We start from the raw sequence: 27,262 nt of genomic DNA, 5'->3' as shown, positions 1-27,262 counted from the left end.
AGAATCCGAGATTACAAAATTGGGTACCGTTAAAAGGAAAGGGAATTAGAAATGTGGGCTGTAAAGAAAAAAGCAGAACCTTGATTTGGAAGAAAAGTCAAAAGAAATTGGAAAGGGATCCAGGATGGGTCAAGAGAACTGTAATGCTGCATCTTGAGGAGTGGGATGGAAATGAGACAGTGGCTCCAGTCCATGAAGAGACTGAGGCTGGGATGGGGAGTTAGGTAGAACTAGGAAAGGACCAGGATCAGAATAAGTGCTGCAGGAATAAGCGTTGGAAAGAATAGGTAGAAAAGTCTGTCCCCTCTCAAGTGCCTGCCCTTCCATAGTGTGAATTAGAATGGAGACTCCCTTGGCCTCACTGTTACTTTTTGGCACGAGCAGGTATTGGACAATGTATGACTTATCTCCCTGTACTGCTAATAGAAGCCCAGTGGGATTGTCTGTCAGGCAAGCCCATATCTAGAACAATGTTTCTGCAATATCTGGGGTGAAACATACCTAGGAGGTGTGCTTTAGGGAGAGATCAGGACTAGTTATAAAGTCTGCTGGTCATCCAGTGGAGTATTCATTCACGGTTGGACTCAGTGATCTTAAAGGTGTTTTCCAACCTAAATGACTCTATGATTCATCCCCATCTGTAATAATAATAATCACACAGAATTTGTTTCTAAGAGACTTGCATGAAAATAAGTTAAAATGAGGGAAACCTTGCATGTTTAAGCAAGGGATTTCAGAAGGAGAAAGGGACAAGGCAAAAATAGTTATGTGCTGTTCTGGAGAAACATCTATGCCAAATTGATCCTATATGATACTGTGCAAATGATTCCTCGGTGCCTGACTGGCAGAAGACCCAAACTCTGCAACTGTACTTGCATGCAGTGGATTTTGACCTTACCAACTGTTCTTTCATTACTGGATGCTCTGACAGGCCTTTCAAACTGATACAAGAAAGGAGAGATTTCTGACCTGAATTTCACTGTCTGTCAATTCTCTGTTTTGAATAAGTACATTACTGTGTCCTTTGTATGTAAAGGGTGGCTTGGGATGTACAGGATGTGTAAGAAATGTGTTGCTGAAAAGGTCATCCTCTGAACTGTGAAGGTGAAATAAAATATTATGTAGACCCTCGCGAAGGGAACACCTTCCTTTTTGCTCATTGAAGAAGGGTCTTGTGTGGGGGTGGGGTTAAGGGGGTACATGGCAAAAGATTTTTGTCGTAATGTGTGTGCAGAAGATGAGTGAAATAAGTCCTGGCAGAGTGTATTCTGTCAGTTCCGAATCTTAGAGTACTCAATTTTGCAACCTTATCCATGTTTTTTCAACATAGATGTGTGTGTGTAATAATGTCAGCTTAATCTGCAACCGAGTTACTCTTGAAATGAACTATTATCAATTTGCCAGTATGTTAAGTCACACCATGTGAATGTGTGAAGTAGTATAGTGGCAAATCAGGGTTTTGTTAGGGATATTTGAGCATTTGGAGTCTCTGAAGAGTGTACATGGAAGGCCAAGGGCTATATTTTTCCTTTGTCATGCAAGTATTTTCCTTGTGATAAATTGTTCCAGTCTCTAGCCCTAGGCTTGACATACACACAGAGATTCTTGCTATGGATATCACTTTTTTTTAAAGTTTTACAATTCAGGAGAGTGCTTTTTAACTTTTTTTCTGTGGACCTTGATTAAGTTTAAAAAAAATATTAAAAGACTTTTAGCTAAATAATATATATATAGTTATATTATATTAACAGTAGGTCTTGATGATCTTAAAGGTCTTTTCCAACCTAAATGATTCTGTGATTCTATATAGAATGAAGCAAAACAATTTTCCCTTTCTCAGACAAAGAAAAATCTGTCTTGTGGGTCTTTTTAGTAGTTTCTTAAATCCACAGTAATAAATGCTGGTAGTGAAGAGGGGTGATCAAAGTTATGCAACTAGTGTAGTTATTTTGACACTTTGAGGGGAGAGGCCTGGGGGGGAAATATAGCCAAAACCTGGGACTCCTGCCAGCTTTCCAGACTGTGCTTACACCCAAAACCTCTTAAAAAATTAGATTGAACATGATTAATACACCTCCTACTTTATATTTACTTTGAAGAAGCTCTTAATCTTAATTGTCTTCTCTCAGACAAGAGGGTTAGGTGATCTAATAAGGCTGTGTGTGTGGTTGTGGTTTTGGTTTTGTTTTGGGTTGGGTTTTTTTTCTTGAATACATTAGTGTGGTGTGTTCTACAATTATTTCACATCTATCTGTTTTAGTCTTAGAGATGAGGTAGCACAGAGAATAGACTCAGTGATGGTTTTAAAAATAACATTGCTTTTTTCTAATACCTCGTGGATGGATAGATGCCAAAAGTAAAGTATAGAATGTGTAATGGTTGGGGGAGAAGATGAGTTGATGAAGTCATACTCTTTCAACTTTAATTTAAGGGGAAAAAAAATGCCATCTTTCCTATTGACAATTTCTCACTCAGACTGTCTGAGAGGGTAGGGCAGCTCCTGTACTTCTGTGTGGCTTATAATACACAGCCTCAGTCTAGAACATGCAGCATCCCTGATGTATTTATCTTACAAAGCACGTTTTCTTCCACGGCTCTTGGCTTTGATTGCTGTGTCTGGTGTAAGAACTTATCTGTGTAGACCCACATGATACTATATTATGTAGAGATAAACAAGTTAAGCCTGTGAAATCTTCTCTGTTTTGCGTCAGGGATATAAGTCAAGTCATAATCCCACCACCGTTGCTCACAGTCTCAGCATCCTCGCCACAGGTGATCTCAAGAACTAATTTCTGTGCTTTCATTCTTTGAATCCAATTGACTGTTGTAGTAAGACCTACCTGTGTAAGACTATTTCTTAGTATGAATTCTTGACTTTGGAGTATATAAATGTATCTATGACTCCAATATGTGTGTATACATACATTTGAATGTATGATTCCAGTGTAAGTAGATGCTTTCTCTCAGGCTAACGATGTCTTTGCATCCAAAGATATTTGTATTAAGGTGAAGTAACTGAACAATATCTTTAAACTGCTGCATAAAAGAAGCATTACCTAATATTTCACAAATATTTGAATGTGTCTCCACTAAGGTTTTTATGTCACTGGCGAAAGAACAGAGGAGAAGGTAGGACCAAAGAAGAATATTCTGTCCTTATCTAGAGCTGCGTGCTCTAGAAATGTTTTCTTCCAGTGCCCTGATAAACAAAGAAAAAGGAAAAGTTATATTTTCTGATTACACCTTCAGAAGTATCTGATTCTGACGCTGTTGGCAGGTAGTTTCTTTTAGTCTTCTTACACTTATGAATTAATAGAAATGCTTTTTCAGCAAATGGACCTGGACAAACAGTCTTTTTGTAGTAGTCCTGAAACATAGAAGCAGGTGAATCAAAGATGAAATGTTGGGTAGACAAATGGCAACAACTTTCAAAACATTAGTTGTTACATTCAAAATAAAATATGATAAATATGAAAAGAATATAGAATATAGTGGGAACAAAAGAAGGGATTGAGTTGCTCTGAAACAACTTTTCAAGTGATAACTTTCAGATATAGTCACGCTGTTTCACATAGTGCTTTAGCAGAGTTGCTGTCAGCTACTCTAGTAAGAAATGTGCTTAAATCAGACAGCTGTGAAAAGGGAGAACATCAGGTGTGAGTAATTTTATAGCTGTTATCACTAATACTGAAAAGACTTGATTTGCTCATTTACTTTAAGATCACACATACTATAAAGCATCTTTGCATGGACTAGCCTTCCTTCTTAATTATTTCTCTCTGGGGTTTTTTGTTTTGTTTTATTTTTTTGTGGTGTTCTTTTGTTGTTGTTGTTTCACACACACACCACCACCATCCCAGATTTTCTTATTACTATTGCTTGCTAATTTGCACTGTTATATTCTGTATCTTCTTTGAATCATCAAGGAAGCCGCACAAATGTTGACTTAATTTAACGTGTATATATGGGGGGCAGTGTGTACACCCCCCCACACACCCCCATGACAACTGTGCTTTCTATAGGAGAAGACTATGTGACTAGGCAAGGGAAAAACATATGAAGAAGGAATTTATATAATATAGGAGCAAAAAAACCCCAAAGCATATTTACTTTAAAAAAGTGATGTTTTTTTTTTTTTTCAAGTTAGAAATTTCTGAAAAGAGAAAAGAAAGCTCTTCAGTTTCTTAATTGAATGCATTTCTAAAATTGGAGGAAGGATTTGTGATATTGGAAAAACAAGTTCTGTTTCTGACTTTCTCATAGCTCGCCTACTTCTGGTGAAGAGTTTCTTCTTCACTTCCTTTGGTGAAATGTGTTTAACGTGGACACACTTAACAGCATCGATACTTTACATGAAAGTTGTGTGACAGTAAACTTAAAACCTAACAACAACAACAACAACAACCCCACAGAAAACCCAAACCCTAAATTGAAAGCAAATAAAACATCAGGACATTGGCAAGACAATGCAGTTTGGAATGAAACTTCAAGGCGTTAGACATTTGAGGTAGACGAGGTGCCTGTACATAGTGTAGGTGGAAATCTAGTGAGAATGTCTAGATTTAGTCCTCTAGTGTAGCCTGAACAAAAATATTTGTCTGACTCCTGCTGGCAGTCAGTATTGTACAGAAACTGGCACTCTCTGCTATGTTTTGAATGGATAAAAGAATGCTGTAGAAATTGCCAGCTAAAGAATACAGAAGACTTTTTATTTTGTGTCAACTGAGAGATTTGATGACTTTGTCAATAACTCCATTTCCCGAATTTGGGGTGGCGTGGTGGTTTCTGCTCAGATCTAGCACATTAATCTGAAGACTGAAATGCACAAGAGTCTTGCTGTAATTCCTCTCCCAAGCAAGGCTCTAGTAACCTTAACTCTTGTATATCCATTTGGGTTGTCAGCAATTTGTTCACTGTTTTCTCTATCCTGACTCCTGTTTCTAATCTCAGTGGAGGCCAGTCCATTGCTGAATTCTAGATGAGACACATTTCACTATTTCAGGAGAGGTCTTTTGGATCTTAATCTCCAGAACAAAGAAATTAAGAAGACAAGCTAAACCCCAAATTAGCATTTCACTGCCTTTGGAAATAATAATGAATGCAGGGCAAATAAATTATGAGGTTTCTTGTCCTTCAGCTTTGAATACTAATGCTTTTTAATTGTAAAAGGTTGCAACCCCTTGCAGTTCTTTATTTGAACAGATACACTTCTTTTCATGCTTGTGTGAGGAATTTTTTATTTTATCACTTCCAAAGTGAGTAAATAACACATTGCGGGTGCTTCTCTAATGGCCACTGCAGATTCAGGTTCTTGTGGATTAAACATGTCCAGGAGACTGGACAAACAGTTCAAGAGATACATCTGGGATCACCAACTATGAAAAACAAATTAGGCATGGGAAATCTAGATGGATGCTACGATGGCTTTAAGTAGGAATTATTATCTATGCTTGTCCTAATTTACTAAGCATCTGCTTGTAGCCACATCTAGAGGCTGAACAGTGGACTATAGAAATCCTTGCTATGAACAAGAATGACTGTCCATATGATCATACATTCTTACATTAAGAGCACTTCTCTGTAAGTTTCAGCAAGTGCAAAGGATTTTAACATTCAGAGATAAATGCAGGATTAGCTGATTTAAATTGCAGATGATTCTAAAACTATTTAGTATATAGTATATGTGAATTAAAGATAGTAGAAGTAGTATTTCCTAGTATTTTAATACTCTGCTACAGAATTAGTCATACTTACTTCTCACATACTTACTTCTGTGGACCAAATGATCTGAATAGTACTTTCTAACTCAGTATAATAAACAGTCTTCACAGAAACTTGAATTATCAGTTTTAGTGGTGGAATGGAGATTGCAACAGGGCATATGAGCCATTTCAAGTTTGCAGAGTACTATGGGCCCTGCATGTTAAACTTGGTGTGGGTGATGGCGCTCATAGGAGAGCCTGATTCCTAGCTCATAAAATTAAAAACTTCCCGGTGGAACAACCCAGAGTTTAGTCAAGGAGTTACTCTTTGGTCCTGACCCCTAGAAATACCCATGATCTAAAGTGTTTAGTTTGAAGCAATTTTAGTCTTTTTTATGTTGATTCAGTGAAGTTGCCACTTTCTCTCTGTTGGCAAAAAACAAGACTTTTTGTTGTAGTTGGATTGCCATGGCAGGAGGTGCAAGCCTACAGAACCTGGGATAAAAATCACAGGCTCCTTAGAAGAATAAGTTTGAGCTGTACCCTTGTAGTAAAGAAATAATTATATCAATGTGACTATTAATGGCCTTTAGAAAAAAAAGCAAGTTAAATTTGCAATTTTTGAAAGAGGCTTGATCAGAAGGAAAGTGTTGAGATACTGGATTTACAAATGTTGATTCTGTGAACACAGAATTAAAATGCAGTTGGGATGATTTACAACATTAACCAATATTTACACTGGTAAGGTAAATATTTATTTCCACATCCTTTTTCTTGAAGTATTTAGATCCAATGATTCATACCATTTTGTTTTCCAATGCATGATATTGTTGGAAAGCTTAGCAGGTTGGGGGTGTAATGAAACCACAGGGCCAAAATGCTGTGAATTTGGACGCAGAGAATTTAAAGTATGTTTCTCTTCAGTTAGTAGATGAGTAAGTATAAGAGAGCAGACCACACATATCTATATAAATCCTGGTAAAATGCCAGGAGTAGGCAATTGCCCTATAGACCAGTAGAGTGTGAATATCATATGTAACATATGGAGAAAACTGTCACATCTCAAACAAAGTAGTTGAGTGCAGCAGATTTTTCTGGAGTTCTTGAGGTGTTATGTTCTTCTTTTAAAGTAATGAACGTGAAAATTATTTGCCTAAAATTTCTTAAGGCCAATATTGGTGGATAAGGTATTGGCCAAGAGGTAGAGGATGTCTTGGGTGGAGAGGTAGGGCATGGGCTGGGAGTGGGTAGAGAAAAGTAATGAAGGGGGGGTGGCGGTGGTGAAGACTGACTTCTTTTGTAATCTGTGAAGTCTGCAGCAATGTTATCTTTCGTGTAGTTTTGCAGATCGTTAGTGTCTAACTGATGCTTATGCCTTTGGGTAGGTGGGGAAATACTTTTTCATTTAACAATGCAGATATTCATGTAGGAAACCTTCTCTCTCTCTCTTTTTTTTTTTTTTAAAAAGTAAGGATTTCTGACACACAAGCTTGAGGGTGTATTATCCTCTCACTGTCTATGCATAGCTTTCATTACTGCTAATTATCCAATAATGATGAAGGTGCTGGGGATTGTCTGGAGATTAAAGAGCAGCTGGAAGAAGCTGATAACCTGTGATACTGCTGTAGGCCATTAGCCCTGGCAAGTCATTAATCTCTGGAAGTACCTGGTACTGCTATCATAAAATTCCAAAAGGATTTGGAGATGGGGGTGGAGGTAGGAATGGGGCAGGCAGGTTGTAGATGCATACAGGATTGCAGGAGGACCCAGTCTCATATTGTATACATGTGGCCCACAGGAACTGATCTTCCAAGTCCTGGAGCAAACGGAAGGCTTCTGGATTCTGTGGGCATCCTAAATATGACATTTCAAAGTTATGTACGTAGAAAGAAGGAGGGAGTGAGAATATTGTTCACTGTACAGCTTCAGTTCTAGCTTGTGTATTTTAAGGAACTAACTCCTATTGATATAAATAATTTTGATTAATGTTTGGTTGATATGGGCTAAGTAGTTAATTCCAAGGTATGAATTAAACACTTCACCATTACCTTTTATGTGTGATTCAAAACCTTATATGATTGCATCATACTTGCTGTCACTGCAAGTCACTGTGCTTTTATAATGAGGTGTCAAGGAATGGGGTTTGGGTGCAGTATTAGCTAGGCTTTGATTCTCTCATCTTTCATCAGTTTGTCTGAGTTCTCTGTTTCTCCCTCTGTTGGGACATTTTGATAGCTACGTTAAATTAAAATCTTCAGGTATGCTAAATTCAACAAAAGCAAAATGGCTGCACTTCCAGTGTGTTAGAACAATTCAAGAAAAGCAATGGGGCCAGGTGATGGGGTCTTAATTCTCATTGGTAGCATGCTTTTGTAGCAGTCTTTACTAACAACAAAGACCCTTGTTCATTAAAATTTTATGTTACGCTTTATCCAAAAAAACCCTGGCAAACTAAAAGTGTGGTTTAGTCATTTAAATCCCCAACTCATTAGGTACAGGAGTTATTCAAGTAATATTTTAGCATTTTAGGGAATCATGAGGCGAACAAAGAAGTAATTGGTTCATCCCAGCTCCAGGAGGCATTTGTATTTTGTAGAAATTCTTAAAAGATGATTGTCCAAAAGTGTTAAATCACTGACTGCACCTGCAGAACTGGTCTGAAAAGACTGTAAGTGGATGATTTTATAGAAATGCTGTTTTGAAAAAATACTGAAGTTTAATTTTCATTACCCATTAGCAAAACTGTCAGGAAGTCTCAGGAATTCTCAAAGCTTTTTAGGGTAAACCTATACTTTAGACTTTCAGACTTTCTCTTTGACTTTCTTCTTAGTGGACGCCCTTCTGAATAGCCTAGCCTTTTGTGCTGAGATGTCTTAGCACCTATACGCATGCATACACTAGAGTAAAGGATTTTCTCTTTACTTTCAGTGGACTGAAATGCTAAAGGGCAATATGTACAAGTATGCCTGTGACAGACCTAATACCTTCTTCTCATCATCTTGTCTTTTTCAGCCAAACTTTAGAGTTAGACATCTGTAGTTAATGCAGTAATATTCTTTCAGCTTGCAGCATTATTCGTGATACTGCTGTTTGACTGGCACAAGGCTGCTGTCTTGGGATTTTTTTTTCTTTTTTTATTTAGAGAAGCCATTATGTTCCACTCATCATATGTAGGCAAGTTGTGCTTGGAGAGAAGTCTTGAGATTGCTTTCGCTTCTTTTTCCTTTCTATTTGTAAAAGCTTGTTGTTTGGATTTTGGTTTTTGTTTGGGGTTTTTTTTTGGGGGGGGGATGTGGGGGTTTTAAAATTATTTTTATCTTTTGAATCAGAGTGTAGAAGATATATCATAAAACTTCTGTGACCATGAATGTCAAAGGGTTTTCAAGTATGGGAATGGCTAAAATGTGGTTCTTTTTGCTTGTTTACACAGTAGGCTGGGAATATATTTTAGAAAAATATAAAAAAAATGGATACAGATATTTCATAGATGTCACGTACCAATTTGTCAGGACGATGAGTCAGGTTTGCTGATTCCTAGGTCAGGATTAAGGTGAAACGACACCAGGCATCCTTTTAACTCATAAAACTCACCTTTTATTCACTCACCACAAGAATTGGCATGAAGCTACGTCAGTAAACTGTGTAACATATGCTAACCCTACATCACCAAACATACACTACAGGCCTTGCTTGTCTGGGCATCAGTTGAGGGAAGACAAGAAGGAGATTCCTCCCGTTGGGTCGGGGGGTTCAGAGCAGACCCCCTCGCTTTCTAGATCCCTTCTCAGAGAGGAGCCCAGGGGTGGCTGGATCTGCTCCTAGTCCCGGTTTTATGTCTAAAGGGATGAGGTGTGGGGATTATGGAAAAGGAAAAGGGAAAGAGAGAGAAAGAGAAGAAAAAGATGTCACCGGTCCTGGGTCCAGTGTTGGTCCCATCAGCAGAGGCATCTGGTCCTGGTGGGTTTGTGCACCTGGGGCTTCAGTTTGTGTCCTTTTATCATCCTTCCCCTCCTTCAGGCGGGCATTGGGCTAATTAGGTGTCACGAGCGGTTTGTGAGCCTTTGGGCTTGGGGGATATTTGGGGAATAACTTCCCCTTCCCTGCATGGCGAGCTGTCCTGCTCAGCACGTCAGAACAGCACGTCAGGGGTTCCTCGAACTGACAGAGTGCAGCATTCTCCTGCAAAATTTGGTATTTACATGGCTATCTGAAAGGGGTTTTGAGTAACTTTTTTTTCCTGGAAGAGTAGCTGTTGTGCACTTCAAATGAAAGATATGCTGAACATAAACAGTTTATTTGGACTTGTGCACCATGCAGTCTCATGTATTTATTGTTCAGTAGTTCACCTTCCTGGGGATGGAGAAGCTCTCAATTAACTCTGTGCCCAAGGCCTCCAAACTTTTTAAGACAGTTCTGACATCGAGTTGTCATGAAAACATGAGTTAATTTGGCCACTAGTAAAGAGAGTCTTTTCCCTTTTGGATTTTTAGTAGCATTTCCAATGTAGCTATGTGAATGTTGGTATTGTTAAAGCAGTATTATTTCCTACATTGAACAAGTGCTCCTTTGCATTCGTTATGCAACTAGGTGCTCATAAACCAACAGCCGCTGTATGACTTTATTCCCATTAAAGATTGTATATCACAGGTCTGTAGTTCACCTCCACACCGTGGCTTTTGTGCCAAAGTATAGTTGTATTTGAATTTTTTTTTCCTCTTCTGTTTTCATTTGTTGCATGAAAAACTTCAGAGGTCCTCTGTCTACAAGGCTCATCAAATACTTTGTCTGGCTCAGGTGATCATTTTCCCTGTTTGAGTAAAGGGGGTTTTGTTTGTTTGACTCAAGTGACTTTCCTGAATAAAAGTCAAGCAAATTTTTCTGGGGGAAAAAAAAACCCAAACTGTGTGGTATCCATTAGAGTGGAGTTTTGGTTTAGAGTAAAATAGATATCATTTCCATTTGAAGACATCTTCTGTAGCCTTTTCACAGGCTTTCACACAGCCTTTTCATTTGGTCAACTGCCATTCCCACTAAAGTATTTTTCTCAAGGCAGGAAAGTGCTGTTAGCTAGTTAAAGACTTAACTGCAGAGCAATGTGCTTATGGAACTACTGTTACTAGTCTCATTTGATGTATGGTTCTAGATAAACATAGGGTGATCTAAGAGGTGCCAAGTGCAGGGAATTCTTTGTTTATTTAATCCTGTCATGCTGGACTGACCTGTATTACAAACTTTCTCGAAACAGTGAAAATCAACAAGGTACCTTAGAAAATTAGTATGAAATGTATAGTATGAGTCTGTCAGTATTTCCAATTAAATTTCTTGGTATTTGTCCACTAAGGAAATGTAGAATATTGAATTGCTTAATACAGAGCTTTAATTAAGACCAATGTATATTGGTGTTATGCCAGCAGCTCCTTTTTTTTTTTCTTAAACCTTGAAAAATGCAGATTGAATGCAAATCTGACTTGCATAGGAATTAAATCTTTTTTTGTGTGTGTTTTCTGGCTCTTTGCCCAAATACAGCATTGGGGAGGTTTAAAGAGGTTTTTGTTGCTTTTGCTTTTGAAAAGAGCACTTAAGTGTGTTTGTTTTCCATTCTAATTGATCATTACTAATTAATTTAAGCATATGTTCCACAAATGAACACAGCCAATAAATTGAGTTTATGTTCCAGTGGTGTATTTGAAGACTGGTCAAGAGAGTAGTTTATTAAATTTAAATTAGTTGTTCTCTTTAAATAGTTAAAGAGCTCAGAAACACATTTACTTAAGAAACATCTGTTTCAATTAAAGGTATTGCTGTGCACACACAAGTGATGTTGAATTAGAATTGGGGAGCATGCCTCGACCACTTTGGTGTGAAGTTTGCAATTCAAGCTGCCCCTTTTGGTGGTTTGAGCTAAGCAGCCAGAACTCGCCCTGAGATGGCTGATAAGTGTTCACAAAGTCATCCTGATAACAGCGCCAGTGAAACCAGTATCGGAGACAGGGGCACAGTGAAAAACGATGGGGCTATGGCTATGGCTTAAACTGATGCTACTGCTTGATGAGTGAAAGTATGTCTAAGCCTCCAATTTCCTTCAAGTGGATTTTGCTGTACTTTCCAGTGGAACTCCGACAATCTTTCCTCTTGATGTTTGATGTATGCACTTTTTTTTTCTTAAACTTTAAGAAACGTTGATAATCTGTAGGCGGTTTTTGTTGAGGCTGGAGGGAGAAATTTCACACTCTTCACTCAGCAGTGCCTTTAAAATATAGATATATTTTATTATTTAATTTTTATATATATATAATATGTGTGCTATAGAGTCTGTTGTGTAGACTCTTTGGATTTTGTATCTCTCAAAGGTAGATTTTACACTAAGGTAAAATGCTGATGTATCATTTAGGTACACCAATGTAAGGGTAGGACGCCTTTTAGAAAGATAACAGCCTGCCAACTTTCACTGCTATAATATATAATGGGTCACAAAAAAGTTAAAATAATGCAGGAATCGATTCAGGGAGAAAAAGCATACTGATGTGTTATAGACATACTTAAAAATGACTACTTGGTTTTGAGATAAAGAAAGAAATGAATATAAATTCTTCTTAGAACAATTCATTTTAGCTCAGACACATTTTATATGGTCTGCTGAAGGGTATAATATGCTTTTTCAGTGCACTGTGTTACTGCCTTGCTCGGGAGATTCACAAACCAAAGTTACAGAGTTATAAAAAAACTGAGGGAGGGACAGGTTCACCATGTTTAACAGGGACTGAAAAAGAGAAAGGAGGGGAACCCCACACCCACCTCACCTGAAAAACCCCAAATAGCTGTATAGCATAAATAGAGGAAGGCACATAAACTCTTTCCCTCTAAGACAGGTATGTGTGGCTTCACATTTATTGCAATGCAGTTGTAGATTTAGGATATTTCAAATGGCTATATTATTTCATAGAAAAAGTAATTTTCTTCCCTTATTCTACCAATCAGGAACTGCAATATGGTTGTACACTTTGTCTTATTCTGAATGTTCTTATGCTTTCTGGATGATGGTCTTTTTAAGAGCAACCCAAATCATTAGTTGCTCAGTGTTTCACCCTATAGAAGCATTTCAGCCTCTATAAAATGTCTAAAAGATCAGATATTTAGGATTAGTATTAACAAGACCAAAAAACCCCTACCCTCTTGCACGTTTTCTTAGCTTGATTGTGTAAGGCTTGGGAGCAGAGTAGTGGCTACCTTATTAAAGCAATAAAAAAATAATAAGGGAAGAGTTGAAAAAATAGGGGGATAGCTCAAAGAGACAGTGTGCATGTGTGTGACAGTATAATTTGAGTACTGGCGTATGTAGGCAGTATTTATGGTGGAGCAGAGAAACAACGGATTACACTGTCTTGGAGAAAACTAGTTTACTAAGAGATTGTGGCAGGCTGGCAAAGTGGGCAAAGTTTGTGTTTGGGTTTGTTTTTTTTTAAAGAATAATTCTGTGATAACTCAGAAGCTTTGGGAATTAAAATTACTTATTATATTCTACGTGAAAAATTCACCACTTCTAATTAACACTTTTTCCTCACTAGAAAAGATGATGCCCTTCCCGCTCTCCCCCTCCAAATGTAGTTCAGTATTTAAAAGTAAGGGGATTTTTTTTTTAAACATGAACTTTCTGATTCATTTGCCACAATTGCAGTTCATGAAACAAAAGAGAACAATTATAATCAAGGATCCTTGTATTGCCTTGTCACAGAATCTGCTGCTTAGCTGTGCTCCAAAATGCTTTCTATTCTTTGTTAGCAGAATTAAGCATTAAAAACACAAATCAAATGTAGACTTTTGTGCTGTTACGTGCAAATTTAAAACTAAAGAGCATGTACGCCTCCTTCTTCAGGGAAATCCTCCATGAGAAGAAATCTTTTCTTAGTCTGGTACAGAAGTTGACATTTTCCCCAAATGCCATGTGAATCCTTATTTTGTGGGAGCCGACCGCCTAACATTTGGTCTTCTGGTACCTATTTTGCTGCAGATCATCCCGTTTTGGAGGTTTAGAGTAAGAGCTAGCTGCTGCTTCTATGCTGGTGGTAGCTTGAGATGCTGACCAAATACAATTGTCTAAATGAGTTGCCCAGAAAGATCAAGACTCCACACCTTGTGCTGATTCTGTAAGTGTTACCAAAAAAGATCCTGAGGCCATTAATTCACTAGTATATCTCATGAGAGACCCTGTTTACTTCACTGTGTTCAAAGATGTATTTCAAGCTGAATCTCAATTTTATATTCAGCTCATCTTTAAACTATTAACGATACAGACTACAATGCTTGTGAAGCCAAGTACATATTAAAAATCTTAGTGTGGGAAAATATAAGAATATTGCCAGACACCATTTAATTATCTATTTATTACCATTTCTTATTCCATGACAAGTTGTTAACCTCTTTTGAGAAACTCAAACTATCCATATAGACTGTTCTAGGTTCATGTTATCTGGATTTCCAAAGCGAACCTTACTCTGTTCTTTTGGTATTATTATACTTGTGGAAATTTTAAGAATGGTGATTTAAGGTGCTTTGAGATGGATTATTTGGAGGGGAATAGACTTTTGCATGATCCATTATCTCTCTTATGAATTAGCTTATTGCTGAAGTAAGATTTAGCCTGCTTAATCTCAAATAAAAAAAGCTCAGACCGGTTTAGCTGAAAGTATTGAGGATGAGGACAGAGAGTTACATTCAGTGGAGGTTAGACGATATTAGATGTAATGCTAGAGCAAGAAGAAACCCAAGTCCAGCACAGAATATTCAGCTCTATAATTTTTTTTAAATACATTTTGCATATAACTCCTTTAATTGGGAGGCAATATTTTTTGCTTCCATTTTTCATTTTTTTAATTATTTAATAAAATTGTATATTAACTTTCCTCACTTGGTTGTTCTGTTCCTGAGCTGTGTCCAATGATTATAATGCCATATGTGGAAAACCCTTCCATGGTGGTTCTTTCATGAGTGTTTATGAGCACCAAAATGCGCAAATGCTCAACTCCAAGACTGTGTAAATGTTACAATGAATTTGCCCTAATGTCATAGTCATCGTAGAATCAGCTATGTCTATAAGGTGCTGAGTTATCAAAATGCTAACATGCAAATATCTGCATACTGAACTCAGTTTTTCAGTATGAGCCATCCTATTGTTTTTTGTTCTTCAAATGTAAATCGATATTGGAATAACTGAAAATTCAGGTTGGAGAAGACCTTAGGGGAGGTGTGTGGGCCCTTCTTCAAAACAGGGTCACCTACAGGGTCGGATCAGGTTGCTCAGGTGTTGATCCAGTTTGATCTTGAAAATGGTAGTACAGACATTCACAATATACAGTAGGTATGAATTTTCCATTCTGAAGCAACACAAGTAATAAAAACACCAAAATTAAGACAAGACCAGTAACAATACATTGTACAACAGGTCTTGGGCGAGACATCCTGAAGTGCATCCTTTGTGGTGTTCCTAAATGCATGCTGTCAGCCACTTGCACTGGGAGTCAAGGAGGATTTTCCCCCTCCTTTCTTTCCTTCATTGTTCTCATCTAATTTCTAATAAGAGACAGGAAACTGGTATTCACACGCTTTTAAACAAAAAAAACAATAAACCCCTTTGCTGTTGTGTCCAATACCAAACAAAACTATGGATGTTCACAGGTGCTGGCAAGTAGATAAAAATCATTCACCTCCTGATTAAATTCCAGCCCCAAATGACAGAGTGGAATGAATTATTGGATGGTGGTGTGGTAACATGTACAGTGTGTGTGCTAATGCTTTCAGGCTGTTTTGAAATGGCAGGTGTAAGCAGTTAGGAATTTAGCAGCCCAGGTGCTACTAGCAGTTTGCAGGATGCAAGCTGATGTACTGTGAGTGAGGAATTGATGGGTTGTAGTCCTGCTCTTGTTATTTCAGAGACATGCTGTGCAGCTTCAGCAAAATGTCTGTTCTTTCTGCTTACCTTTATGCTTAACGGCTGGAGGCATTTCTTAATAGTAATACCGGGCTTTGTACAATATTACTGTTACTATTAATTGGCAATGTCATTGGTAGTATCAATGGAGAAGTAAAAGACTGACTTGGTATCAGTGCTGATCAGTTGTCTCATCTTTTTTGGTTTGTTTTGGCTTTTTTGCTGTTGTGGTTTGATCAGTTAAAGTACTGGGTGTTGAATTGCAGGCACCTACTAAGTTTTGGATAACATTTTCTCGTGTACTACAGTGACTTCAGGAAAATTGAGTACAGAAGCAGAACTATATGTGGCTTTAAGACAGTTAAAAGTGTGAGTATCAGTACAACATATGATAATGAAACTAAAAAATGTGTTTAGAGATAGACCTGTTTTGTGTTGAGGCTCTAAATATGAATGCTGGAAGATAGTAGTGAAATTACATATTTTTTAATAGCCTTTTATCAGGAATAGTAATTGTTCTTTAAGTTTGTAAAACTAACAGTTGGACTAGATGATTGTTCTAGGTCCTTTCTGACTGTAACTCTTCTTTTCTATTTTATTCTAAAAGTTGAAGTGTTTACTGAACCAAGCCTTTATTCCCTTCAAATTTCTCATAAGAACAGGGCATTAGAAATTAAAACACAGCATTTTAAGGGACTCGCTACAAGTAACAGTATGTTTATGGTTCAATAATGTAGCTATTAGCTTGCACATTATATTCAGTGTTATGATATTTGAATTAATCTTATAATTTTCAGTGAAATTGATAAGATTAAAGTCTTGTACTTGGGCTACTGTATTTTTCTGAAACAAAAAGTAAGTGGACATGAACAAGGGATAATTTGTGCTACTTTCCTTCTTTTCCCTCTCATTCCCTTGCTCTCTTTCCAGATCCTCAAACAGTCCCGATGGAAAAAATTATACTATATGATGTGCAACTCTGTCTTTTCCCCAGGCAGCCTCTCACTGCTGCTATTTATTCTTTAGCAGTCTGAATCTTTCATCTTGGCATTATGATACAGCCTGAATGAGAAAATTAACATTAATAGCAGCAGCAAGTATGAGTAGAGCTAGTTTAGGCTGCTAAATTTCATTTCTGTCTAGTACTCTTGAGGGGAGTAGGACCACTGAGACTTGATGTGCGTGGAAAAAGAACGGAGGGAGTGTATTTGGACTTTATTTCCCCTTGTTCTTAGGAAAACATTCTTCTTCACAGCTGCATCTTTCCATGCTTTTTTATGTGTTTTTTTTTTTAAAACATCCTCATGTGAGTAAGTTTATTCAGAGAATAAATTCACCTGTGAGCAAACCTATTTGGATGGATGAATAAGAATTTCAGCTTTTTCTTTTTTTTTGAGGTGGTTGTCTCCCATGAATGTCTATAAACAGTAAATGTTCAGTTTTGATAGCTCAAAATTGAGGAAGAAGAGAAGACAATAGATGTTAGAAACTCCCAGTTTTTAAGGCAACTATTTTTGGGGGTGTTTGGGGGAGTGGGGATGGTTTGGGTTTTTCTTAGTCTCTTGCTCAGAATTTTGAATGCCATTATTACAAATTATATTCAGGCAAACTTTTGGCATGATGATGGATGGTATTGGCAACAGAAGGGAAATGATAATTCTTACCAGAGTCTATTTCAGGCAAACAGGAGTGAAATTATACGGGACAAAGTAAAGGCACTTTATTAGCTCTTGGGCACTTTCTCTGATTTTTCAGAGGCTTTCCGTAAGTGATGAGACACAAGAATATAGTGCGAAGATATGCAGACAGATAATTAGGTTCTGGCCTGAGGTTTAGCTCACTGAATAAACAGTGAGAAACTACAAGACATGATGTGAGAAATCTTTGAGCTATGGAGCAACAGGGTGAGAAGATGACAGGACTTACAGATAGCACTGTGAGGAGTGGCTGGGTTTCACAGGTTCTTAAGGGTTATGAAAAAGGTAGCCAAACCTCAAACTGGGGGGAGTATTGGAAACCTTTTGGGAGGTAAGACCTTGCAGGGCACATGGTGGCTTGGTAGTTGTATCACTGATACCATGGAAGGCTGAGATGACCTGGGTAACAAGATCAGAAATCCTGAATTTGGGAACATTGTAGCAAAACTGGGATTAGTGAGAAAAACATAATTGGATACAAGTGGTTGATTTGGGAGGAGGCAAGGGTGGATACATGGATGGGGAAGAACAAGCATGTGAAAATGGAGAGAAGGGGGTATAAAAAGGGCAGGTCATATTTAAGCAAGCTGATGGTTGGTATGCTTGTCTTGCACCTTATCCCTGCAGTCTGTTCTTAGTTTTAAACTTAGTTCTTGATGATTTTCTGTGTGAGTGTGCTCTCGTGTGCATGCATGCGCGTGTGCGTGACCACCAGTGACCCTGAAGCAAGACTGTGCAGTGAGCGTGACGAGATGTTGGGGTCCAGCTCCTGGAGAAAGGGCCGTGGGTGACAGGAGGCCATAGTTCTGGGGGTAGTAACTGTGGGGATAGCTGCTGGGGGGGACCAGCTGCTGCAAAGACCAGGACTCCAGGGCCAGCTGCCAGGGATCTCTGTATGTGACTGCCAGTGGTCTCCTGTCCTGATCCCCGGCTGGGACTGGGCTGGCTGCCCATGATGGTGACCGGAGCTGTGGCCCCAGGACTGCCGGGCATGGCCGTGGGGATGGGGGGTGCTCCAAATGCATACCAGGGATAGGTGCCCCCAGGTGCAGCCCCAGCTGTAGCATGGGGGAATGCCTCATACTGTGTCTGCCCCCCGTTGGGCCACCACATGGCTGTCACCTGAAAAGCAAGTCATGGGGTATTTATTAGGCCTTGAAGCCACCTGAAGTAAGCAGACTCGTCAAGCTGTGGGTATTACACCTGAGATTTTGTCATCTTGTCCCACCCTGAGGAGCTGCTGAGCCCTGGCCTCGTGGGGAACCCTCTTTCCTGCTCTGTCATCTCGTGTGCTGGATGGGGCACACCTGAGCTTCCCCTGTGAGTGGCTTCCAGCCAGTCAGAAGTAAATTTTTACTTTTCAAGTGTATGTACAGTCCTCTACTCAAACTCTGTCTATGCTGACATATTTGTTTCCAAGAATCTTACAGGGGAATATCTCTGTGAAGCAAGTCGTGTAGCCTACTTTGTCTAGAATTTAAGTGCTTTGATCCCCTTCTCATTAACAGTTTATTACTGTGTTGGGTAAGCATTTATAGTTTGTTTTCGAGCCCACCTCAGGTGGCTTCCCTTCAGACAACTGATTTTAAAGTTCCCTGTAATAAGTTAACATTTGAACACCTTTGTCACATTATTTACAGAAATCTGTTCTCGGCTCGCTAGTTGAAGCCGTTGTTGTACAGCAATGCTAACTTTCCTTTCTCCAGAATTGTCTGCGATTATTGTAACCTTTCTACGGTTTCGGCAGTTCATTTTCTCATCTAGCAGGTCTCACAAAGTTCTGTGAGAGGTGGGTCTGTGGCCTTTGCGTCCACAGTGACTTCAGCTGTCTGCCTCATTTCTTTGCTTATCACAGGGTGACAGAAGGTGCTTATGACTTAATTATTACAAATGTTTAATTCAAGTGATTTGTACAAATAAGCGAGACTGTTAACATAACCATCAGCATTGTGGGCACAACTTTGCTCCTGTCAACTCTATTGCACAGTATTAAAAGGGGAAAGTGGATAACTTGGGGGAAAAATCATGGGGGTATCTTACACTGCAGGTGCTTTTGGTATCAGCATATGTCCGATGCAGTCACATACGAGAGGATCCACTACTGTCAAAATTCTGTAGCTAATAGCATAAGAGGGAATCCAAAGCCTTAAAATCGTTCCTTTTATTATCTTTCGCTAAGACATATTAAATCATGACACTGCAAAACATTTCTGGAGTAATCCACTGCAGATTGGCTGTTCTGGAAACAGTCATTTAGAAAAATATGGATTCATATATTGCTTGTATTCCCAAACTTTGGGAGCAACCCCAAATTTATGCTTAAAAAGGCAGGTTAGAGTTTACCATAATGTTCCATTCAAAAACAGTTAATAAACTGGCACAGAGTTAATTAATGATTATAAAATATAATCGAATATTTCACCATTTTAGCATTACTTTCTACTGCTATACTGCTATATTTGTATCTGTCTTTTGCTGTTCTGAATGGGCATCATGTTTAAAACATCAGTGGATTAGTTTTAAACTCTTTATAAACAGAAAGAGTAATGTAATATGGGCAGGAACAGTAAAATATTACAAGGATGCATTATTTAAATAAAATTGCATTGTGATTATTTGAAGTCACCTAGAATATTATAGATTTGATGGTGTTGCCACCCAATTTTACTAACTCTTCTCAAGTCCTCGGTAGTCTAACTGGAAATGTTGAATGAAGGCTTATCCTCTTGTGGATACATGAGCAATTCCCCCCAAACTGGATTTTCTTAAAAATGGTCAAAGGGAAAGAATTAACAGGTTAACAGGCTAGGTTTCAGGGATGTGTGTGGTATTTCATTTTGTATATGTTTCCATTAAAGATGAAAGTGTCATATTTATTTTATTCTGTTTATGATGATTGACTTATCTAAAGTAGAGATAATTCTTTTTCACATTGAACAAGATGCTTTTGATAAAATAATAATGAGTGCATTAATATTAAGGCAATCTTCTGATTTAATTAAAATTGATAAAAGAAATTTTTAAGAAAGCATCAATTAGCTGAAAAACAAACTGAGTAGTTGAATATTTTTTTCCCCCCATCTTCTGGCATTTACATACTGAAAATGTCACATTTAATTTGAAACTTACAGTGACAGTTCACTGTTGTTGATGCACATTTGAAAGAATGGCATTATTAAAAGTGTGTGTTGTATTCTCTCTTTATTTGCTGGACTTATGAGAAAAGTAAAACCTGACCTTTGGCAGTTCCCTCAGTCTCATGGTTTGGGAATCTCTTTCAGTACCTTTTAATACTTGTAAAACAAAACCTAAAGATGTGATGAAAGTTACAGTAGACAGACTCAAGGGAATAACTCCAAAGAATGTGTAAATTTAACACAAAAGCAAAACATCTGTTAGAAGATGTTTCTTAGGGCCAATGCAGCATAAAATGCTGGATACTGAGTGGATGTGGGTGGGAATGGGAGTAGAGGCTGTCTTATACCTCAGAAGAAACGCTACCTCTTTTCATCAAATAAATAATCTTTAAAAAGTTAGAGGACGGGAAGTTTTACTTATTAAAATTTTTACTTTTTGCCTTTTCACCAATTTAACACTCTTCCTTTCAAAATATATTGCCAGAAATCTCTCTTATCTTGACACATTGGCTATGTGTGGGTGTGGGGGAGGAAAAAAAAAAAAGAGAAAGAATGCATGTTTATGAAGAAAGGGAGAGAGGTATGTGCAGTTTGGGAGCATACGCAGCAAGGTAGGGAGTTACATTAACATAAATGCTTAGGACAGGTAAAAGTTTGGAGAAAGCTTGGGTTTTTATTATCCTCTGATACTGCAAGGCAGTACTCGGTATCACAGTATCTAAGTATAAGAAAGATCAAAGATCGTGAAGGTCATTTCCACCTGTAGATCAGAATAATTGCGCTTATTTCTGATATTAAAAGCTTAAGAAACAGGGCTAAACTCAGGAAATGCTGTAGTGCAAAGCTAGCAAGTGTTCTAGGTATAAGGTCAGTGGCAGGGACTTTGTAGTAGGCATGGGATAGCATTGAAAGTATGTCTGAGATGTCAGTTCTAGGCTGTGAAGTTCATAGGCAAGCACGATATTTCCCGGTATCTCCTCTGGTTTTGATAGGGGCTGGTACTCAGCATGTCTCTGTAATGGCACATAGCCATCACGTCACTCTTCTCTCCTGGGTCTTCTCCCCTTTGTGCTGTTTCCTGAAAGCAGAACATTTAGCCCCCGAGACTCTCTTTTAGTCATTTTGCTTATGTAACTATTGCTAGAACAGAGCCTGCAAGAGCATACAACTTGGATAAATAGCAAATAAATGACCCTTTATTTGTTGTATTTTTAACTTTTGTGCCTTCTGCTGTCTTAATCTCCGCTGTCTTAAAGCAAACTTAGTTCTGTTTAACTAAAATGTGGTCTAAAGTGCTTGAAGATCACACTGAGATACACCAAACTGTACGCTTTTTTACAGATTTTCTTGTATGTATTTGTTGTGGTTATTGGCAATTCCTTATTTCTACAACCAGTAGAAAATGAAGGTAGTTGGACCTTTAGCTTTCATCACATGATGAGAACTTGACTTGTGCCTTAAAAATAAGGATGGTAGAAACATACTTGAAGAAAGGGTCATACAATGGGGAAGATCACACGTGTATTTGAAACATCATCTAAACTCTTTGGACTAAAATACTACAGAATAGTCTTTGAAGTATCATGTTAATGGTTAGTGTGTGAACTGTTTAAAAAAGAGGGGGAGGGGAAGCGTTGTATTGTGAATCTTGCAATGAAGACCCACTCCTACAGTCAGAGAGAGCAGTTTTCACTTAAAACAGCAGTCATGAGCCTTCAGAATTCCTGGATGAAAGTAGAAAGAAAATAGATGCATATTTTTGCTGTAAATTTGCAGCTAAAGCCAATCTCATGAATTTTTTTGATGGCTAAAACTCAATTAATGCCTGGAAATGGCTGGTGCTTATGGATAGCTAGGTATTCTACAATTCTTTTTGTAATTCCAGCACAAATTTCAACTGCTGAAGAAGACGTTGCACTGGCTTTTCACATAGTTTAGATATACTTAATATTCAGATGGAATATTTTCCCTAGCCACATCTACATTTTTAATCAAATGGGAAGAAATTAAATTCCTTCCATTAACTACAAAATTGACTTAAAATTTCTAATAAATAGTTTTACTTAGTTATACCACTCCTTTAAAAAGTGATAATTTCAAGACAACATATTCTGTGAAAAAAATGCTTAAAATAATTTATTCATTTTGAACACAGTGGAAGGTAAAAGACCATTGATTTTAACATGAGTATTATAATATACAAGTTAGAGTACCGAATAAGCATATTGTGCATTCATTGTAACTTCTACCCAGTAGAGTATCTAGTAGCTATGACTTAGAAGACGTTCAATTTGCTGCATGAAGGGTAAAGTGTTAGATATACAAATCCTTGTTTGCTTTCAATGGAGTACGGGAGTTTTGCCTCAGATTTGGACACACCCAGAACATGGTGATCTTTACTGGGATAAAGTTTGAATGTTTCTTTCAGACAAGTGTTTAGGGATTTAATTATTTTCCCCCAAAGTTGTTCTGTGGTCATGCGTAACTAAAATGCTTTGATATTGCATGCATGCATTGAAAAAATATGACAGACAAATACTTGGAAATTAATTTTTTCCATCTTATGAAAAGGATTTTTATTCATGCAGACCTCTTAAGTACTGTGTATAGCATGTAGTAGTGCAAATACAAACTTAATAAATATTTAAACATTAAAACTTATGACTTTATTCAGGAGTAGCTATGCTGATGTTATCGTTTCATTATGAAATGTTGTGTTTAGCTAGCTAATGAGCTCTGGTGGGATGCAGAATTTATTGGCTTCAGTGTGGCCCTTTAATGCAGCTCTATTCCTTTGGGAACTGAGCAAGTATGATGACATGGCCCTGCCCTGTCTCCTACAGGTGTGTAGGCATATGCCAGTAACAGCTCAAGTGATCTTGTAGGACTTAGTCTTGCAACTTTTACATTAATAATAAACCAAGTTTTTGTTCATCCTTATTCCCCATTCATGTCATTCTGTGGACACATGAGAATAATTAAAATGTCCAGAAAATCTACTGTAGTTTTGATTATGTGGCATTCCTATGCTGAAGCCTAAAAAGACTTCAAGTATTACAGTAGCCAAGTGGCTAAAGATTTGCATTAATAAAATGAAGGAAACAGAAAATACTGAAATAAGGCACTGGCAATCTGACAGAAATCGAAACTCCTCCAGTGGACTTTAGACAGCTTGCTTTATTCTGCCTATGTGTAAGGATAACTTTCTACAAGTAGTGACAAATTTAGCATTACCTCTTCAGCATGTTTTGTTTTCTGGATGATATCACAATGGTTTTTCTTGAACCTGAATCTCCATTTCATGGAGGCCTTATTCTAAGTCACTGGTAAAAAGAAGTGTTGTCTATCTGTTTCTGATCGAGTAGTTTAGGCTTCCTGCTGCTCACTCATCAATGATTTATTTGTCATCCTAGTTCTACACTATGACAAATAAATATTAGAAATCCGTAGAAAACATCTGAGACCGAGAAAGTGGTTTTACTGTCATTCCAATTCTAGCTTAGGAATTTCAAGTATGAATCACTTGGCTACAATCCCGACTCCAAAATCAGAGGGACTATTTCTGTATTTTACTATCTTAAAACAATAATCTGTATCATATTCTGCAGAAGAGCGATTTTTCAGTAGCATTTAAAAAGATAAGGTTTTAACTTATTGGTACAATTTCTTAACCAATTGTTTAGTGTATGCTTTCCACAATAGGGAGGTTTAACATTTATAAAATACTGAAGTTAGTTATAGTTGCTACAGGTACTAGCGTTTTTTCCAATAACATAATTTCTTACAAAATATTTCCATTTCAGTATAATTGCTTTTTTTTAAATACTTGTTGAAATCAGTCAAAATACTTCAATATCCTTCAGCAATAAAACATATTTACATAGGCTGTGTAGGTATTTAAATTTATACATATATACATGTGCCTTACATTCATGTATAGGTATATAAACAAATATATACAGAAACATGTTTTATTATGAGTTTGGAACCTATATGTAATATTTAAATCTTTATTTTGCTACCTTAGTAGATCTCACTTTCAAAAAATTTAAAAGCCTGCTTCTCCTTTTGAAAACTAGTTTAACTATTACCTGTTTATTCTGTCCTTAAAAGCCATATTTCTATTCTTTGTGTAATTATTGTACAGTAAAGTGTATGTATTTGAAGAGTCAATGGTCATCTGTTTTGTTTTATTTGGTGGTTTGGTTTTTTTTTTCCTTGAGTGTGTGGAATCCACTAACTGTTGGCAAAAGTCACTGTCTACTGAACTGTATCAAAAAGCTGACAGTTAGCTCTATGGCTTGCAAAATAAGCACATGAATAAATGTACTAGAAAATATATTAACCTGTCATTTTTATCACTGATGTCTTTCCTACAAAGAATAGAAGCATGTTAAACTTACCTTTTCATCTTCCTATATGTGAAATTACTTTTTTCCCTTTAGAATGCAATCTGCCACAAAAAAGTAATAACGTCGTTGATTGTACTGCTTCCCACCTTATCTTTTAAAGGATATTGCTGCGTTCTTTTATTTATGTACAGAGCCAGAGGCTGCTTTTAAAATATTTAAGCTGCTTAAATGAAAATGTGATTTAAAAATAAAAGGTATTAATGAATCTGTAGAGGTTTGCGTTCAATTCCAAAAGCTTATTTAAAACAAAGCAAACAAGTTTTGGGGGGTGCATAGGTAGAGACACTTATCTCTTGCATTCAGTTGTTTGAATTTTTTAGTACCTGAGGTGGATGTAATTATTGAGAAATGCTATTGCCTAGGAATTGTGTCAATCATTTGCTTAAAAATAGAGCAAAGTGGGGCTTTTTTGCAAGTATTATCTTACTGAAATAGAATAGTTAGTTGTGCTAAATATATTTAAATCACGGTTAATGAAAACACTTAAGTAGCAATGCTTTGCTGCACAGATGGCAAAACATCTACTGCTTTTATTCTGTATATCAGGGTTAGGTAAAAATTCTCATGATTCAGTGTTCAACTTTCTACCACTGAACAAACATTATAGTACTTGGGGGGCAGGGGATGGGGGAAGACTGCGAAATCAAAATACACTTCTTCCAATGGTTGTATCTTGTCTATTAGGTACGGGGTGGGGTTTTACAAGTTTTTCACTTCTGTGAACCGGTAGCCTGTATTAGTAGCTAGAAAAAAAAAGCTAGCTGTTTTGTTCTTGTAAAAGCTGTTCAGTAAGATTTCCTTTGCCGGGGAAATGAAACGGTGTGGGCACACTGGGCTTCACCATGGTTAAGGTGGGGAGCACCACGTACCCTGTGCCCCTTGGTGCTGCCCAGCAGTACCACAAGGTGTTCGCAGTTGGTGCTGGGGCTCTTGCTCCTTGCTGGTGTGCAGCACAACAGAAAACTAAAGGTACTTTTGCTGTCCCCCTTGGTGCAGCCTGACTCTGTGTTACTCGGGTGCCCTGTTAAGAATACGGGGGTCTCTCAAACAAGATGTCAGTCCTGGCACCAGCTGCTGGGTCGGACTCGCCATCCGCTCTGCTGCAGAGTCAGGCAGAGTTGAACGCTACAGGGCAGAGTTGCAGGAGGAGGAGGAGGAGAGACAGGCTTACTCCTCATCAGGTGCGTGGTAGGATTTCAGTGTTTTGAAGGACAGAGCAGGCTTCTACCCTTTGAATTAAAGGAAGCAATATATGTGCCTTGTAATTTCCGCACTGAAGTTCCACAGATTTAGCTAATGTGTGATAAAATCTCCTTGACTTTTAGAAGCAAAACCACGTTGTAGTGTATTAGCTAAAAGCAGAATAAAATTCCATGGTGAAAAACCTCGGTGCCACACTTAATGTCACTGCTTGAAATGTTTAATTGGAGTGCACCACCAGTTCTTATGTTTTCACAATCAAAGCTGTGGTTAGACCAAAGCTCTCTTTCAATTAAATTCTCATGGAGACCTCTTTCTTGTGAAGCATACAGGAAATTGGCCAATAGATTATTTACTTCATGAAATTTCAGCCTCTAGAAAAACTGCAGAAATGTTCTTCTGACTTCTTCAAGCTTTTCTTTATCCTGTATTAACCCATTAGTGACAGTTTGTAAACTTATTTTCAATAAGAATTATTTTCTAATTGGAAGCAGTTAAACAGATTTGCAGAAATAATAGGACTAAGGATCATGAGTGATTGTCATCAGACTAAATTGTACATAGGGATGCATTAGGTATACTTAGACATTGTAGGGAATACATTATACATGCTTTTAATAATGAAGTCTTTGAAAAGTCTTAACTTTAAAGTCATCATGCTATACTTTGCTTGTCCTATGTTCCCTATATTTTATTAATTTCTAGCATAAACATAGGCTTTTTATTTTTTAACCGTGATTATGATTCACACTAGAACTGCAACCTGTGCAATTCTGAAGTACAATTTAAAAGTTAGCTCTGGTGTTCAAAAAGAGTTGTATGTTAATTATGGGTCTCATCCATGGTCACTGGAAAGAGACCTACTGAAGTTTCTTAACCACTTTTCCAAGACCCAAAAGTGATTCTTTCTCACAGGTAGTACTGGGATTTACTCTTCTTTTAGCATTTCCTAGAGGAAAGATTTAGGAAAATGTAAATCTAATACTACCGTAACCACCATCTTAAGCTTAAAATCCCAATTTTCAGCTGCTTCCTTTAGCACCTTTTTTTTTTTTTTTTTTTTGTAATGGGATAATATGTTGGGGATAGGAAGATGAAGAAGTCTAACAGAATATGTTGTTAGGCTGTCACTTTCCAATAATAGAATAATTTTTGCCAAATGAGCTTCAAATAGTTGTCTTTAGACAAA

At 37.6% G+C, this 27,262-nt stretch overlaps 1 protein-coding gene across 1 annotated transcript in view; it reads left to right on the top strand.

Annotated features, from left to right (window-relative positions):
* Positions 1–27,262, top strand: part of DMD (dystrophin) — a 1,006,632-nt gene that overhangs the window by 494,490 nt on the left and 484,880 nt on the right. The gene's annotated exons all lie outside the window — the stretch shown is intronic.

This window comes from Haliaeetus leucocephalus, unplaced genomic scaffold (genome assembly GCF_000737465.1).
Source record: "Haliaeetus leucocephalus isolate CR32 unplaced genomic scaffold, Haliaeetus_leucocephalus-4.0 Scaffold317, whole genome shotgun sequence".
Classification (NCBI taxonomy): Eukaryota; Metazoa; Chordata; class Aves; order Accipitriformes; family Accipitridae; genus Haliaeetus; species Haliaeetus leucocephalus.
The sequence above is the reverse complement of the archived record's forward strand: the minus strand, read 5'-3'. Positions and strand labels throughout refer to the sequence as shown.